Source organism: Apus apus, chromosome W (genome assembly GCF_020740795.1).
Source record: "Apus apus isolate bApuApu2 chromosome W, bApuApu2.pri.cur, whole genome shotgun sequence".
NCBI lineage: Eukaryota > Metazoa > Chordata > Aves > Apodiformes > Apodidae > Apus > Apus apus.
In genome coordinates, this window is record NC_067311.1 from 9328462 (window position 1) to 9345135 (window position 16674).

The 16674-nt window shown below is 45.8% G+C and overlaps 1 protein-coding gene across 1 annotated transcript in view; it reads right to left on the reverse strand.

Moving 5' to 3' along the window:
* The window catches only part of LOC127395168 (uncharacterized), a 1033854-nt gene that overhangs the window by 22387 nt on the left and 994793 nt on the right, over positions 1-16674 (reverse strand). The window lies entirely within an intron of this gene.

A 16674-nucleotide genomic window follows, 5' to 3' on the forward strand; every position in this document is an offset into this window, starting at 1 on the left:
GCTCTTGATCCCAACATCCAGGTCACTTATGAAGATGTTAAACAGCATTGGGCCCAATATCGATCCCTGGGGGACCCCACTTGTGACCGGTTGCCAGTTTGAGGAGAAACTATTTACTATCACCCTCTGGGTACAGTCCGTTAGCCAGTTCCCCACCCATCTCACAGACCACTTGTCAAGGCCGTAATGAGTCAGTTTCTCCAGAAGGAGGCTGTGGGGAACTGTATCAAATGCCTTGGAGAAGTCCAGGTAGGTGATGTCCACCACTCACCCTGCATCAGCCAAGTGGGTTACTTTGTCATAGAAGGCGATCAGGTTTGTCAAGCATGATTTGCCCTTGGTAAATCCATGTTGGCTTTTCCCATTCACGTGCTTCAATTGACTTGTGACAGTCCCCAGGAGGATTTGCTCCATGGCCTTTCCAGGGACTGAAGTGAGGCTAATGGGTCTGTAATTACCTGGGTCCTCCTTTGGACCCTTCTTATAGATGGGGGTGACATTAGCCTTCCTCCAGTCCTCAGGGACATCTCCCAATCTCCACAACTTCTCAAAGATTATGGAGAGCGGTTTTGCAAGGACATCAGCCAGCTCTCTCAACACCCTAGGGTGGATGGCATCCAGACCCATCAATTTGTACAGGTCAAGCTCCTGTAAGAGTTGACACACCAACTCTTCCTTCACTGACGGCAGGTCAGTGTCTGCATCAACCTGATTTTTTGTTCCTATGGCCTAGGATCCAAGAGCACTGGTAAAGACAGAGGTGAAGAAGATATTGAGGACCTCTGCCTTTTTAGCATTGTTGGTGACTAGTTCACCTCTTCTATTTAATAGTTGGCCAATATTATTCCTCTGGTTTTGCCTGTTGTTTATATATCTGAAGAACCCTTTCTTGAAGTTTTTTACATCTTTGGCCAATGTCAGCTCAAGGTGAGTTTTTGCTTTCCTAACCGCATCTCTGCATACCCTAGCAATGCCCCTGTAACTTTCAACAGGTAATGTTCCCGAGCCCCCTTACTTGCTGTGAGGGACCAGCCCTCAGGACCTATACTTGCTGGAATTGGTGTTGAAACCCCATTGTAACCCCTAAACAAAGTCTCGTTTGCATCCCAAAACGCCCTCCTGAGAGGATGGAGACTGCACGGTATGGTCTGCATATGGCCTACAGCCTGCATGTACATGTTGCAGAATGGCTTGAGCAGCAGGGCCATGGGCCCCTGCTATCTCCTCGAGAGGCCTTGAGAGTGTAGCACAAACAGCAGCTGTACAAGCAATCTCTTTTTTTTAGCCTAACACAAGTATAAACAATCTCTGTTAGCTTAAACTAACTCAAGGACAAGGTAGAGAAGTAGAATGATAGAAAACAAGGAAGAACCCTGGAACTCAGATGTGTGTTACTATCCAGTAAAATCACTGCAAGTAGTTGCTGTCCAGTGAAATCACTACAAGTAGTTACTATCCAATGAATTCACTATGCGTGGTTACTATCCAATGAATTCACTACATGTAGGTTTGGAAAAGGGTATAAAAGTAACACTGTGTATTCAATAAATCGAAGCTTGCTTTATCAATCACATTGATTCTGGACTGCTCGCTTCCCTTGCCACCGGCAAGTGGTGCCCGAACAGGGGACCCCCATTCCTTGTTATCACCGAAGTCGGCGGGAGTCCCGGAGAAGCACCGGTAGCAGCGACCGGGGAGCAGAAGACCAGCCACGGAATGCAGGCGTTTGACAGGCTAATCCGTGCTTGAACTGACCTGATAGCAGAGGTTCGCCGTCCGGACTGTTGGGCTACTTATGACGATTTTGATGAAGAGAGCGCTCTAAGATAAGGTAAAAGGCTGCACTAAATTATTAAGGGTCAGGGATATATAGATATACTGGCCGAAAATGGAAAGTGAGTTAGCCCTTGATTTATTATTACGCTTTTTAGAAAAGCGGGCAGTAAAGGATATTGACTTTAAAAAGGAGTTAACGGGCTTGGTAGCTTTTGGGAAAGATCAAGGTTGTTTTAAGGATCCAGGTGCGTTGTTTCAGGTTGAGGCGTGGCGAGAGTGCGGTGATTTGCTATGGAATAAGGTAATAGATGGTGATAAGCGTGCAAAAAAGTTACTGAAGCCATGGCGGGCAGTGATAAATTGTCTTAAACAGTATCAGACAGAAGAAAAAATAGCAGCAGTTGCTTCCAGTTACTTGAGAGGAGTAGGTACGGAGAAAGAGGCAGGCAAGCTCCAGTTAGGGGTTGATTACGTGCCCACCCCCCCCACAGAGTGTTCGGTGTTAGTGAAGCCTTTGATTGCTAGTGCTTCTGGGGGAGGGGGGCCATCGGCTCCGCAGTTAGAAGAACATAATGGAGAAGGCAGATTGCCAGAGAATGCCGAGGAGGAGTTGAAACGAGAGACAGCAGAAACTCATAAGAACGAGCTGATAGCGAAAAGTGATAGTAATCGGGAAGAGAAGCTCAGAAAAAGTTCCGCGGGAGTGTTGCGTTTAAACTGGCAGGAGATCTCGCAAACAGCTATTGAGGAGGGTGATCGTGACTTGTTAAGTGCTATGCAGCACTCCTGTGCCTTTCCGGTGTTCTTTGAAGTTACAGATCAAGGGGCAAGAGGAGAGTATAGTCCTCTTGATTGGAAGCTGTTGTCACAGTTACGTGCTACGGTAAATGAATCTGGGTTACACAGTGAACCTACCAGGCAAATGTTGAATTATATTTGGGGCAGTGGAATTCTTTGCCCAGAAGATGTTAAGACACTTGTGAGAATGATTATGACGCAGTCGCAATTAATGTTGTGACAAGCGCATTGGAATACTTTGTGACAGGGTAGTTAACATCCCCCGCGGTCGGCAGGACCCATTGCATGGTGTTACGGTGGAACATTTGATGGGTGTAGGTCCTTTTGCTACTGTGGATATGCAGGTACAACTAGGTCCGGCAGTATTAAGGGAATCAATGCGGTTAGCCCGCGTAGCTATATCGCTGGTTAAGACAGCACCACCCACCCCGTCCTATATGTCTATTAAACAGGGCAGGGAAGAGCCGTTTGCTAGCTTTGTGGACAGAGTTACCAATGCAATTGATCATTCAGATGCGCAGGAGTGGATGAAGGGAGCATTATTACGGCAGTGTATTATGGAGAACTGTAATGCCGTTACTAGGGCTATTATTGTGACGCTGCCTGGGGATGCTTCCGTAGAGGAAATGTTAGAGCGGATGAGTAAGGTGCTGGTCGGACCGCAAGCAATGTTGGTAGACGCAGTGAAAGATTTAGGGAACAATTTAGTGCAAGCCCAGAGCCAAGTCTTAGCAGCCCTTGCGTCTCTTCCGCAAAATCGGTCTTCAGGCAGAGCGCCAGGAACTGCGGCGCGCGGACACCAACAGCAGTTCATGTAGCAACATCTCCATCTTGCGACGACAATTGCAAACTACTGACAAATTACAGCCTGCAACATCCAGAAGCCTCGGCTTGGACTTGGCAACCGCAACAGATGTGACTCTCATTGATAACAAACCTCAAAAGATTCCTACTGGAGTTAAAGTACCGGTGATGATTAAGGGATAGACACATAGGGCACTATTGTTAGGACGTTCGTCCAGTGGATTAAAAGGGCTATTTGTACTTCCTTGTGCCACGGTGCCTCCACCTCCTCCACCTCCAGGCCTTCCATCAGCGGTTGATCATGAAGGCAATGCACGGGCGGATCAGTTAGTGTCAGTGATGGTGCTCACTAATGAATTGACCAAGGCTTGAGAGGCCCATGCGACGTTTCATCAAAATGCTCGAGGTCTACACAAGCAGTTCAACATCACGATGGAAGGAGTAAGAGGAATCGTGAAGGCGTGTCCTACCTGCAGCCATCATGCTCCAGGTCTCGGTGTTGGGGTGAACCCTCGGGGCCTAGGCCCGGATGGAGTATGGCAGATGGATGTCACGCATTTGACATGCATTTGTCACGCCTTTGAGTTTGGACGACTGAAATATGTCCTTATTACCATCTGGACAATCAGCTTTTTGTTTCTCTCTTGCATCAGCTGCTGACCCATTTTGTACATGCTTAATAGGGATGCCCTCTTATGACCGGAGTCAGTTTAAGGAATACCGTAACAGTCCATTTGACTCCTGCCTGACATCCATATTTGGAGGAATTTCTCCTTGGCTGGTATCAATCATTAAAGAGGGATTGCGTTGGGTCACTATGCTATTGCTTATTGTGCTTGTAATCAAGATAGCTTACCATTGTATTATGAAAAACGTGACAAGATTGTCTGATAAGATATTGCTTGTAAAAAAGAAAAAGGGGGAATTGCTGCAGAATGGCTTGAGCAGCAGGGCCATGGGCCCCTGCTATCTCCTCGAGAGGCCTTGAGAGTGTGGCACAAACAGCAGCTGTACAAGCAATCTCTTTTTTTAGCCTAACACAAGTATAAACAATCTCTGTTAGCTTAAACTAACTCAAGGACAAGGTAGAGAAGTAGAATGATAGAAAACAAGGAAGAACCCTGGAACTCAGATGTGTGTTACTATCCAGTAAAATCACTGCAAGTAGTTGCCGTCCAGTGAAATCACTACAAGTAGTTACTATCCAATGAATTCACTACATGTAGGTTTGGAAAAGGGTATAAAAGTAACACTGTGTATTCAATAAATTGAAGCTTGCTTTATCAATCACATTGATTCTGGACTGCTCGCTTCCCTTGCCACCGGCAAGTGGTGCCCGAACAGGGGACCCCCATTCCTTGTTATCACCGAAGTCGGCGGGAGTCCCGGAGAAGCACCGGTAGCAGCGACCGGGGAGCAGAAGACCAGCCACGGAATGCAGGCGTTTGACAGGCTAATCCGTGCTTGAACTGACCTGATAGCAGAGGTTCGCCGTCCAGACTGTTGGGCTGCTTATGACGATTTTGATGAAGAGAGCGCTCTAAGATAAGGTAAAAGGCTGCACTAAATTATTAAGGGTCAGGGATATATAGATATACTGGCCGAAAATGGAAAGTGAGATAGCCCTTGATTTATTATTACGCTTTTTAGAAAAGCGGGCAGTAAAGGATATTGACCTTGCTTCCCTCGCCGCCAGCATGTACAGATTGAGATAAGGACTGAGGGGTGGAGGTCCACTCCAGCTGCTCAGGTTTATGACTCAAACACTCTTGCTCATCCTTGCCAAACAAGGAAACTAGGCCTATCAAACAGGGGGCTGCAATGGTGGGCTTGGGGAGCCTCACTGACACTAACTCTCCCCATTGGCTGGCCCAACGCTGGATCCAGGACTGGTGTTTTTCTATTATATGTCTCTCTAAACTTTTCTTCTCCTACTCTCTCTCTCTCTTCCTTCCTGACATCATTAAGTAACGCAAGGCCTAGTCATGATTTTTTCTCAGGTTGTGCAGCTTAAACATATATGTATTGTACTCATGTCATCTAATTGTCAGCCTTTATGATTGCGCAGCCTAAGATAATAAAGTATCTGTATTCCTTCTATAGCTTTAAGTAAACCTAATAATCAAATACAGACCTTGAGTGTCATTTCACCTTAATCTGATCAAGGGGTATTGGACAGTCGAGCATTTCCTTGGACTGTGACATTTTAATCACTCTCCCTGGAAGGGCCTGTTCTAAGACAAAGGTTGGATCCAGCCGCACCTAGGCTCCACTCTGAGAAGGAGTTTAGAAAGCAAAGGGGTCCAATTTGAATCTTCCTGGGTTGCCCTACTTGGGTCGTGACATTTGCATCACTGATTCCTTACTTGCCAGCTAGTCTGTCTTGATGCTTGCTAGCAAACATGCATGTACTCACGCACTCATCATGCACTCCTCATTTGCAAGTTTTCCTGGGCATACCAGCACAGATGCCCTGACTGACTGATATCCCTGCCTAGACCCAAGGCCCCCCTACTTGCTGGCTGGCTAGTCCAGTTTAAAGTCTGCTAGTACATACAAATGTATACCCCATGCACACCAGGTTTGGGGATGATAGAGACACTCAGCCCTCCCCAGCAGCCTGCACCTGTGGTCCTGCTCCAGCCACTGGTACAGAGCCCCTCACCGATTTCACTCATGTCCCACCCAGGAGCTGGTTTTGGGAACACACACCATTCCTGCCCCAGTGCTGGAGGCAAGAGACTCCCACTTGCTCCAGTAGCTGACATCACAGGCCAGAGGTGCCTATACCCCAGATCTGACTCCAGCGGCTAGCACCAAATTCCTCTCACACACATACAGGTCATACCAGAAGCTAGCACTTAGTCCTTTCAAGCACACATACACACAGTACAGAGAGTGAGATTATGCGGAGAAATAGTTAAGAAAAACTCTAATAAGAAAATACAAAAAGATTGATCGTGGTGATCAGGCACAGGGCCCAGCCAAAGTGTACTTACTGCCCCTGTTTTTCATATGACTGGCCCCTTTTATTCCTTATATGTCTCCCCCTTTGTTCCTTCCTGCTCCCCCCTTCCCCTGCATGTCCCCCATGAGTTTATACAGCTGTATCGATTTCCGAACCCCTCCCAGTCCTGGTTGACGTCTCCCCTCCCCCCTCGTTTTACAGTCTTATCAATTGCAAAATCCAGGTTTATTTTAAGTAGCAGCTATGGTTTCTTGATAGCCCATCAATTAGTGTGACTAGTGAGTTTTGTTTCTTGTCATTGTCTCCACATTTGCTTTGTCCGGTCTGAGTCTTGGTGTATTTTGCTTTCTGGATTCCTGCTTTTCCCTTGGTTTCCCAATTGACAAAATCCCTGATCAGATAACCTGCTGGAATAAACATTCTCACACTCTCACAGGACCTCATCAATTAGTGTGACTTGACCAAAATTCCCTTATTGGATGAGGGGGAGAACATGGCAACTAGGGATGAAGAAAAGGCTGAGATGCTTAATGCCTTCTTGTGGTGGTTTAAGACACGGACTCCAGGGTGAGAAGCAATGGAATCGTTTATTATGAGAAAATGCTCCCTTATATACTGAAACAAAAATTCGGAGCTTCCAAACCCCCTTGCTTTCTAACACTCCTCACCGCAGTGGGAGGCTAGGTGCGGCTGGGTAAGGATTCCGAGATCAAGACCCAATAACAACAAACAAGCTGTTATTGAGCAGGCATTCTTTATTGCAGCGCTGGTGAATTCTCCACCATGAGTGCTCCAAGGAGTCAGTGAAACACCCCGACTAATATACACCAAAAACATGCATATTCAGTTCCATGTCAATGAGTTCCCAGAATTCTTCTACATAGTCATTTTATTTCCTGGAATTGGCTATCTTTGTAATTATGCAGGCTCAAGGGTCTCCTGTGGGGTCTTTGCTGATTCTAGTCCTTTGTCGTCTTTGTCCTGGTCTCTCGTCCTGGTCCTATCTCCAGTCTCCCGCTGGTAGATTGCCCAGGTGGGTCAGAATCAACATAAATGTTGTCTGTAGATGCCACAGGGTCTTAGAAGACTTAATGTTATCACAACCTACAGGATGCTTAGCACAGTTGACTGATAGTTTCACAAAGCACATTGTTTTAAAAGCAACCCTCTTAGTATAGCAAATTCATTATTTTAGTAAACTTTTATTAGGCTATATTTCTATTGAATTTACTAATGAATATCCTATGATGTATCAATCCCCCCTTTTCTTTAAACTTTGTAAATTCCTTTACAAAAATTCTAGATAATTATATTTCATTACTTTAGGCAAGGCCCAAATTCTTAAAGTCAGTTTATCTTATACCATAAAAGGCAATTAACAACCCTCAGTATAATCACAAACACCAATAGTATCAAAAGTGGGTGAATTAAAACATCCCAGGTTCTTTCTGCAGAGAGTGATTATCCTGAGAAGATATCCCACCAATGATGGGCAGTTTCAGATTCAATTTGACTGGACTGTCCAATAAGTTCGACTTTGGCTATTACATTTTAACGATAGACTCAGCCAAGATTTTATTCTGCTTCCTTAATGTTATAGACTGTGGCCCAATAATTGACAGGAACCAGTCCAATTAATCAAATTAGTTTATTAAGCAAGCAGCAGCAAGCAAAACAGCGCTGGGTGGCCGGGGAGTCTTTGCTCCACCAACGGCGCATACCCACTTCCCGAAAATAGCTGATTATATACTCTTCTGGTTCCCGTATATGTGTCATCCCTGGTATATTCTGTGTCTGAGCGACGTGTTGCTAGGGGGTCGGTCTTATCCCGCCTCCTGGTGGTCGTGAGGCTGAAGGCTCCTCATCTTCATTGGTGTCCTATGGGTGACCCTTTACAGCTTATCGCACAACTTAGCTCTTCCCTTTGAAGTGTTCAAGCACACCAGATGCCTGTGATTTAGGTATGTGAAGTGTCAAAGCACACCAGATATCTGTGATTTAGGTATGTGAAGTGTCAAAACATTGTAATTTTTCACCAGCCTTTAAGAAAGCCTGATTTGATTAACAAACTGGATCTTATTTATTACAATCCCCCCTTTTTCTTTTACCATTTTGTTCATCAAATCTTTGGAGTTCAGCGTGACTTAAAGCTAATGTTTCTTCCATTGCTGATTCCTTATCTAATGGCTCGTATTTAGCCCTGATAAGCATTAAATGGGCAGCTTCCAGTCTGCCCTTTACAATTTCAATTACTTTGTTCAATATACAAGGGCCAAATGTTAATCCCAAGATTAATAGTATCATGGGTCCTGCGATGGTAGACAATAGCGTAGTCATCCATGGGGAATAGTTGAACCAAGATTCATACCAACTTTATTGTGCTTCTCTTTCTTTCTTTCTTTTTTCTAATCCTTCTCGTAGTTTTGTCATGGTGTCTCTAACTACTCCAGTGTGATCTGCGTATACGCAGCATTCCTCATCTAGAGCAACACACAACCCCCCCTTGCTGTGCAAACAATAAGTCCAATCCTCGACAGTTTTGTAATGCTACTTCTGATAAGGATCTCAGGGAGGCTTCTAAAGCACTAATAGATTTCTCTACTTTTTCTAGGTCTTCATCTACAGCTGCTCTAAGGGAATTGAATTGTTGATTTTGTTGAATTAAGGAGGCTGTCCCTGTACCGACTCCAGTTGCACCTAAAGCTACCAGCGTGGCTACTGTTAGGGCTGTAAAGGGTTCTCGTTTATTCAAATGATGTTTTGGGACTGTTTGATATTCATAGGCAAATTCCTCTGGGTGATATATAATTTTAGGAACTAATAACACTTGGATACAATAATCCTGGCTTTCATTGAATAATTTCAGCGATAAGCAAGGAGTTACTCCAATGGAGGAGCAGACCCATTTGGTATTCTTTGCTGGTAATAACCAGTCAGCTGGTGGTTTCCTATTTGAGGGGATCATGGCTTTACACAAGTGCTTCTTATTGTGGGGCACATTCCCAATGCACGTCCCCTGCCCAGTTAATTGAGCCAATGTAATTCCCTGGCTCTGACTGGTTTCCTTTTTCCACAGACATTGTGAGGGGTTTGACCCATTGATTCGTTTAGGGTTAGCAGTTACCCCAGTTGCCTCATTAAAAGGTGGTCGAATGTTATAGCACAGCCAGCAGTGCTCTGTCAAGTTTGGATAAGTAGCATTCAATACTTGATAACTGGCTTGCACCAATTTCCAAAGAGAATTGCCCCTAGGTTCCTGGGTGTTAATACGTGTTGCTGTTGTTGTAGTAGTCTCAGTATCTGTTCCATTAGGTATCCCCTTATCCGACAAGAGGGATATTTCCCCTGCTAGTACCTCATTCGGTCCCACCAGATCAGGGTCATTAGGGACTATTTCTTTATGTAAATGAGTCCCCCTCTATCAGTTCCAGGTTCCCAATACCGTATTCCCCAAGTTTTTCCCAGAAGCCACCCCTCATCAAGAGGTTGTTGTATAGTTAATTCTAGATGGATGCAATTTCCGGGATTGATAATTCCCCCAGATCGATCACGCTGGGGGGGGCCTGCATCCCTGAGGGCCCCATTTAACTGTCAAGTACCTATCTGGCCCTGCTCCTGGGTTCCAATTTGAGGCGATCGTTTCACATCCCCAATAAGCACAATAATACTGGTTGGGAGCATTGCAATATGTTCACCCGGGATTGGAGCTTGGACACAGATAATGCCCCATAAGATTTAAACAGGGTTTTATGGGAGCTAACTCACATAAGTGTGTTTTAAAAGTTGGTGCCCCAGAACTAGTGACAGTTTGAATCACGTGATGATCCTCCCACCTACTTAATGTCCATTTAAATGGTTGGTGAGAGTATCCGTGTACACTTACAAGATTTAGTAAAATTAGAATTAGAGTTTGTCGAGGAGGGTGGAAACCCGGCCAGTTGATAAGTTTAGTTTGAACACTCACTCCAGTTACCCAGTCCTTTTCAGTGCTATCACTCCTCCCGGGGCGTTTCGTGCGATTCCCTTGGTTAACACTGAGGCAGTCCTCCCAGTGTCTTTGTACAGTCCCACTCTTTGGGTTCTGTTCTCCACAGCTTTTTACTCCTCTGCCTCGCTCGTTGACTCGGTTGTTTCTAGCCATGAGGGGTATCATATTCTCGGCAGCAGGGGTAGTCTTCAGGAGAATAAATGCAATTTTTAGTTGCTTGCTTCTGTGTATTTCAGGTGAATCACACTGAACCCCTTTAAGTGTCTTGCAACAACACACTTTAATAATGTCAATTACAAATGGAGCAGGTTCGCTAGGGTGATAGCAATAGTACTCGGGTTTTATACCCTGTGCAAATATCTCCCGCCATTCACTAGATTGCTCCTGGATTTCACCATTAAATATTTTTATGTCTAGAGCCAATTTGGTGAGCTCACGCTCTTTGTCCCCACAAGGTTGGCAAACCCCTCGAGGGGGTATCCCGTAACGGCAATGGGTCCCCCACCGTTCTTGATACCCTTTACAAATAAAACAAATAAAAAGGATAAGAGTTACAGCTCGGAATGTCACACTTGATTCTTATGTCCCCTGTATCAACGTAACTGTACCCCACCGATATGCTGTAGTCGCTCACTTGTACCACAGTTATATGTGTGTCCATTTACAACCTCCTGAAGGCAATCTTCAGATCTCCAGGCGGGTTTGTCACTTCCCAAGAATAGTCTTTTAATGGTCCTTTTATGTGGCTCGCATGGGTCCAGCCTTTCTCTGCTGTCCGGATGGCTGTTTCTATGGTGAGTAAAATGAGATAGGGCCCTTCCCAACGGGGGTGGGGGTCGGGGGGGGGGGGGTGTGTTAATGAGGACTCTTTCCATGATTTGATTAGCACTTTGTCTCCTGGCTTTATGTTATGCATGGCTACATCCAAGGGGGGTCTCTGTACTACTAAGCCCTTATTCTGCAGCTTTACTCTCCTAGCCATGAGTTGAATTATATAAGGTCTAATTTGTGAATTTTCAAATTGGGGGTGTGCCGGCGGCGAGGGAAGCAAGCAGTCCAGAATCAATGTGATTGATAAAGCAAGCTTCAATTTATTGAATACACAGTGTTACTTTTATACCCTTTTCCAAACCTACATGTAGTGAATTCATTGGATAGTAACTACTTGTAGTGATTTCACTGGACGGCAACTACTTGCAGTGATTTTACTGGATAATAACACACATCTGAGTTCCAGGGTTCTTCCTTGTTTTCTATCATTCTACTTCTCTACCTTGTCCTTGAGTTAGTTTAAGCTAACAGAGATTGTTTATACTTGTGTTAGGCTAAAAAAAGAGATTGCTTGTACAGCTGCTGTTTGTGCCACACTCTCAAGGCCTCTCGAGGAGATAGCAGGGGCCCATGGCCCTGCTGCTCAAGCCATTCTGCAACAATTCCCCCTTTTTCTTTTTGTACAAGCAATATCTTATCAGACAATCTTGTTACGTTTTTCATAATACAATGGTAAGCTATCTTGATTACAAGCACAATAAGCAATAGCATAGTGACCCAACGCAATCCCTCTTTAATGATTGATACCAGCCAAGGAGAAATTCCTCCAAATATGGATGTCAGGTAGGAGTCAAATGGACTGTTACTGTATTCTTTAAACTGACTCCAGTCATAAGAGGGCATCCCTATTAAGCATGTTTGAAATGGGTCAGCAGCTGATGCAAGAGAGAAACAAAAAGCTGATTGCCCAGTTTGATTCGCCCATGTAACCCACACTTCATTAGCTACCCAAGTTACCAACACTAGACAATTTAGAACAGTCCAACCGCTCAGTCCCATGATCTCAGGGCCTTTAGGCAGCTTCTCTTCTATGGGTCGTGGTTGACACCGTGCGAATCAACAGTCACTGTATCTTCTCTTTTTGCTGGACGACTCCACTTACTGGGTACCCACAGCGGTCCTGTAAGAGTGATAACACACATATAACCTCTACCCAGATATCGAACCTCAGCAGGGCCCTTCCAAATACCTGTAGCAGGATCTCTGTACATCACATACAATGGTTGTCCCCTGTGTTGTCGATTTTTCTCAAGCCCACTGTGAATATATGCGGGTGAGGCCTCCTGATCAGCAAAAATACAAAGATAGTTCATGACAAATAACACCTTAAAAAGCTTCTCCTGAATATCTAAAATATCACTAAACTTTGCTATATACATTTTCAGAGTTTGATTAGCTCTCTCCACTATGGCCTGTCCTGTAGGAGAGTGAGGCACCCCTGTAACGTGTTGTACCCCCCACTGCTGGCAAAACCTTCGCATTCGCTCACTAGAATATGCCGGGCCATTATCTGTCTTAAGCTGCCTTGTAACTCCCACCACAGCAAAACAGTTAGTCAAGTGACGGATGACATGAGAGGCTTTTTCGCCCGTCTGGGCTGAAGCCCACACAAATCTGCTAAAGGTGTCGATGGTAACATGGACATATTTCAGTCGCCCAAACTCAGGAACATGCGTAACATCCATCTGCCATACCTCATCCGGGCCTAGACCCCGAGGATTCACCCCAACGCCGAGACCTGGGCCATGGTGGCTGCAGGTAGGACACGCCTTCACGATACCTCTTGCTTCTTCCATCGTGATGTTGAACTGCTTGTGTAGACCTCGAGCATTTTGATGAAACGTCGCATGGGCCTCTCGAGCCTTGGTAAATTCATTAATGAGCACCGTCACTGACACTAACTGATCCGCCCGTGCATTGCCTTCGCCCAGTCCTTCACTCCACTGATGACTCCTAATATGCAGAACTGCGTATGGCTCTGTCCTTTGGAGTATAGCAGCTTGTAACTGTCTCATAAGATCAAACAGACGAAGGTTCTGGATATCTTTGATCCTAGCACTCTCTATCCGTTGGGCAACTCCAGCCACATATAGTGAGTCAGTTATCACATTCAATGGATCTTGTGGCCAATGTTTGAATGCCCAGACCACGGCAGTTAATTCCAGCGTTTGCAGTGTATCACCAGGTTCTGCTTCCAGAGTAATGTGATGCCACTGGTCTTCCTTGAACCACGTTGCTGCTGCTCATCGTGATCGCTTCCCAGCATCCGTAAAGACTGTAATGGCTTCACTCAGGGGCTGCTCACTTCGCTTTGGTAGCGGAAGCCATTTATATTGGCTCATCCACTTTAACACTGGTGCTTTTAGAGAGCTGATGTTAATCTCTTGGGCAGCACCTAAGATGCTACATTGTAATGCTTGTGAGTGTTGCAAATACCATTCCAAGTTGGCTCTTTTTATAGGAAGATATATTGCTCCTGGTTCTTTCCCCGATATCTGCAATACCCGGGTACGGCCCTTTTTGATCAATTCAGCAAGATCATCCACCTGTTGTTGAACTGTTGTCTTAGGCCGTGCACTGGTGAATAACCATTCCAGGACCTTGGGCTCCTTCTCCCCCTTTTTCTTTTTGCACTGTGTCAGTGCACCAACAAAGTGTGATGCTCCTAACAGAATAGTCAAGTCTATATCCAATAGCGGGTCAAGGCGGTCAACTGTACGATCCGCTACAGTTGTAGCGATCTGCTTGATCCTGTTGCGTTGTGCAGCTGTGAGTGTCACTGGTTGTGCAGGATCAGTTCCTTTCAATAGTGGCCGTAAGATTTCTAGGTCATCGTTGGTAATTCCAAACACAGGACGTAGCCACTGCAAATCTCCCATGAATCTTTGGGCATCATGCAAGGTTTTGATCTCTATCTGAATGGACAGTTTTTGCAGCTGAATATGTGATTCTGTAATAGTCCACCCCAGGTATTTCCATGGAGCCTCCCGTTGAATCTTGTCAGTAGCTATAATTAATCCCTGCCGTTCAAGCTGTTGAGTCAAGAATATCTCGTGGTCTCGAGAAAACGGAGGTTCTCGAGCGATCAGGATGTCATCCATATAGTGAAAAATCAAGGCCTCAGGCCAAGCCGCTCGAACGGGTCGTAGCGCTGCATCAACGAATAGCTGGCACAATGTGGGACTGTTCTTCATTCCTTGAGGCAACACTGCCCACTCATACCGGTTGGCCAGGGCCTCCCGGTTGATAGCAGGTACTGTAAAGGCAAAACGTTGTGTATCCTCAGGATGAAGTCTGATTGTGAAAAAACAGTCCTTCAGATCTATAATCAAGAGGTTCCAGTGTTCAGGCAGCATTGCTGGATTGGGCAGGCCAGGTTGTAAAGCCCCCATAGATTGCATCTGTTGATTAACAGCACGTAAACCATGTAATAGACGATATCTGCCTGATTTCTTTTTGTGTACAAATATAGGTGTATTCCAGGGACTAGTAGAGGGTATTAGGTGTCCCTGCTGTAGCTGCTCATTCACTAGCTCGTGCATTTGCTGTAGACTTTCCTTCTTCAGCGGCCACTGCTCGATCCGGACAGGTTCACTAGTCAGCCACTGTAGTGGAATCGGGAAAGTCCTCACAGTGACCGCCATCAAAAAGGCTTATCAGTGGTCAGAACAACCCCAAGCTGATTTAAAATATCCCGACCAATCAAGGCATTCACCTTGTAAGGTAGTGGCATTACTGTTACTGGTGTAAATACAGCTCTTCCATCTATGATGATTTGAATCCTCTTCTGGCTCCGTTGCACTGCAGCAGCTCCTCCGACACCCTGTACACTGTCCATCACACCCTGCAGTGGCCAATGAGAGGGCCAAACTGAGCTGGAAACAATAGTCAGGTCAGCTCCTGTGTCCAAAAGAACCATAAGCTGTAATGATTCGTTGTCATGCTTTAACACTGCGCTGACTAGAGGGCGATGATCCATGTGCATAGTAAGCAAAGTAAGTCCTCCAGTTGAACCGAATCCTCCGCGACCTCGCTCTGGAACTTGAGGGGTCTGTACTGCATCCGTTAGTTGTTGCATAAGGACGAGTTGAGCAATCCTGCTTCCTTTTGGAATAAACATAGGAGGAAAGTGTGTCTGGACAACTATTCCAATTTCTCCATGATAGTCTCGATCGATGATACCAGGAAGGATAAACAGTCCGCTTAGTCCACTGGACGAACGTCCCAACAATAGTGCTCCGTGTGTCTGTCCATTAATCATCACTGGTCCTTTAACTCCAGTAGGAATCTTTTGAGGTTTGTTATCAATGAGGGTCACATCTATTGCGGTTGCCAAGTCCAAGCCGAGGCTCCCGGATGTTGCGGGCTGTAATTCGTCGGTAGTTCGCAGCCGTCGTCGCAAGATGGCGCTGCTGCTACATGAACTGCTGTTGGTGTCCGCGCGGCGCAGTTCTTCGCGCTCCGTCTCCCGTTTCCCGACCCTCTGCGACAGGCTTCTGTGCTATGGGTATCCATTCCGCAATTTTCACACCAAACCCGCTGCACCCGGCATTGACGTCGCAAATGTCCTCTGCGCCCACACCGGAAACATTTTAAGTCCTTATTTTTCGGAGTTCCGCCTGAAGACCGAGTTTGCGGAAGAGGCGCAAGGGCTGCTAAGACTTGGCTCTGGGCTTGCACTAAATTGTTCCCTAATTCTTTCACTGCGTCTACCAACATTGCTTGCGATCCGACCGGCACCTTACTCATCCGCTCTAACATTTCCTCTACAGAAGCATCCCCGGGCAGCGTCACAATAATAGCCCTAGTAGCGGCATTACAGTTCTCCATAATACACTGCCGTAATAATGCTCCCTTCATCCACTCCTGCGCATCTGAACGATCAATTGCATCGGTAACTCTGTCCACAAAGCTAGCAAACGACTCTTCCCTGCCCTGTTTAATAGACATATAGGACGGGGTGGGTGGTGCTGTCTTAACCAGCGATATAGCTATGCGGGCTAGCCGCATTGATTCCCTTAATACTGCCGGACCTAGTTGTACCTGCATATCCACAGTAGCAAAAGGACCCACGCCCATCAAGTGTTCCACCGTAACACCATGCAAGGGGTCCTGCTGATGGCGGGGGATGTTAACTGCCCTGTCACAAAGTCTATTCCAATGCGCTTGTCACAACATTAATTGCGACTGCGTCATAATCATTCTCACAAGTGTCTTAACATCTTCTGGGCAAAGAATTCCACTGCCCCAAATATAATTCAACATTTGTCTGGTAGGTTCACTGTGTAACCCAGATTCATTTACCGTAGCACGTAACTGTGACAACAGCTTCCAATCAAGAGGACTATACTCTCCTCTTGCCCCTTGATCTGTAACTTCAAAGAACACCGGAAAGGCACAAGATTCCTGCATAACACTTAACAAGTCATGATCACCCTTCTCAATAGCTGTTCGCGAGATCTCCTGCCAGTTTAAAAGCAACACTCCCGCGGAACTTTTACTGAGCTTC